Source organism: Echinops telfairi, unplaced genomic scaffold (genome assembly GCF_000313985.2).
Source record: "Echinops telfairi isolate 266 unplaced genomic scaffold, ASM31398v2 ScPeMD7_7;HRSCAF=31, whole genome shotgun sequence".
In the NCBI taxonomy this organism is placed as follows: Eukaryota; Metazoa; Chordata; class Mammalia; order Afrosoricida; family Tenrecidae; genus Echinops; species Echinops telfairi.
Window position 1 is genome coordinate 5580621 of NW_022103904.1, and position 2484 is coordinate 5583104.

The following is a 2484-nucleotide window of genomic DNA, read 5'->3' on the forward strand; positions in this document are numbered from 1 at the left end:
TGTTTATTGGCCAGGTTGGCACAATAAACTAACTAACTCATCCTACAATACTCACTTCCTACACAACAAAGAATTGTCCTACATTCCTCACAGTTTTCATTATGTTAAGACTTTCTTGAAAATTAAAAATACACTGATAATTATCTGATCATAGAACCCAACGATACTGTAATATATGCACAAATATTTTTTATTTTGTTCTAACATTATGGCATTTTCTAGATTACAAAATGATTAAGTCCTTTGTAAAATCTTTGAACACGGCAGGAAACAAAATATGCCTTAGGAGAAGTAAATCTTCCATATTCCCACCCCTCTAAATTTTTCCCAGATTCTATATACAGGCTAACAAATGGCACGACTTTCTTTTCTAGAAATTCATTCCTTCAACAGATATTCACTGAATACCTACTGGATGCCATGAGGGACATATTGGTAACCAGTACCTACTGAAAGGAGGTCATAACAAATATATATATATATCTTACTTTTAAACCTGAAACTATCTCCTAGGTATCCAGCTACATCAACAATAGCCATCCTTTGCTAAGAGCCTTCTGTATTCTGGAGCTCCTGTGATGCAAAGGTACACACTCAGCTGATAACCAAAGGCTGCAGCTGCAAATCCCCCCAGAAGCACTTCAGAGAAAGACTTGTTGATCTACTTCTGAAAACTAAGCTGGTTGTTTGTTTGTTTGAACTAAGTCATTTAAAAACCTTATGGATCCCAAGTCTATCTGACACACCTGGGGTCTCAGTGTCAGAGTTGACTCCATGGCAACCTATCATAGTTTTTGTATGTTGCAGGCACACACGGAAAAACACTTATGTCTGCATTGCCTTAGGGTACCTACAACACCTTCATGTCAGATGCGATACTAGACTTGAAAGCCCTTTAGAAAATCAAAAGCTCAAAGTAATTAGACAGTGTCTTCTTTCAACAAAGGTGCTTAAACGATTCAGTCACCACTAATCCCCAAGCTTAGGATAACTCAAGCCAAGCTCACTGCCATCAGGGCATTCCTACGCTCAGCGACTCTCCAGAACGAAACAGAACTGTCAGATGGGCTCGACTTTCCCTCGTGCAGCAGCTGGTGGTTTTGAACCACTGATGGTGTAGTTCAAAGGTTGCCCAGCAGTGCCACCAAGCCTAGAAAACCCCTTAATAAGCAGTGAATTCTATTCATTATATATAGTATGGAGAATTGGAGGTCCAGAGAAGATGGGGGCTTTCAGGTTTTTGCTACAATCAACAAATTGATTCTGGTCAAATGGGAGCAAGAAATTATAACAACTTATTAAAGGATATTGGCTCAGAAGGCAAGTAAGAGTCGCTGACGGTGACTGCCCACTGCCAGCCAAAGACCACGTGACTCTTATTGCCACTGGAAATGATCTAGAACTACCTCAATGCTTTTGTTCCTGTGACTTCAAACTGCTAACTTTGAGATTAGTAGTGCGTTGCATAACAAGTGTGCCATCAGGGTTAGTATATAGCTTATGTATATATAGGAATCATCTAGAGATTTTTGTTAAAAGTTAGATCCTTAGAGATATAAGGATATAATATAAGATTACTTAGGGATTTGCTAAAATGAAGATTCTGTCTTGGTATAGCTGGGGTGGAAATGGAAATTCTCAACAACAGTCCAACCAGGATTAAGAAGTTCAGAGCCCTGGCTAAGAGCCCCCAGCTACTCTGGGGCAAAAGGATGTAGCAATCCACTTCCATAAAGATTACAGTCTTGGAAACCCTGTAGGGAAGTTCTACACTATCCTGTAGGGTATGAGTTAGAATCCTACGGGCTGGCAAGTAAAACCATGTACTTGATGGTTTGAATTTGGGTTTTGAATTGCTTTATTAGATTCAGTCATGTTCAGACATGTTACTGTGTGCAAAATAACTTATAAATTATTGTTCCTTTTAGAATTGAGTACTCCCAAATCCTGTTGGATCTTCATATAAATTCCTATATTCTTCTTCATAAAGGTTATATAACTCACGCTCAGTACTTATCTAGGCAAGAAACTATATTTTCTTCTCGATGGTGTCCAAGAACTGAGAAACTGTTTTAATTCAGATTTCTGGATTCATTGAGTTGGGATGACTCACCCAGGTCATTTGACCTGTAACCACGGGCCTTTAAAAAACTGGTTTTCCAGGTGTAGATTCAGGTCAAACAATAGCGTAGTAAACAGCTTTGGGTTTTTTTTTCCCCCCAAATAGTTTTATTGGCACATAATTTACTTTTCATACAATTCAATAGTTCAATGTTCAATCTTGTCAAGGGGCAGTCTACAGTTACCACCACATCAATCTTAGAGCAACACCCAACCCCCGCCCCATGGTTAAATTGCCTTTAAAATGAGTGGTGCAATTACAATCAGTTTGTTAAAACAGAATAACTCTGAAACCCTGTAAGTGCTCTGTCTCCAGAAACCAAGTTGAAAGGCATTTACAATGACCTTCAAGAAACTAAGGAA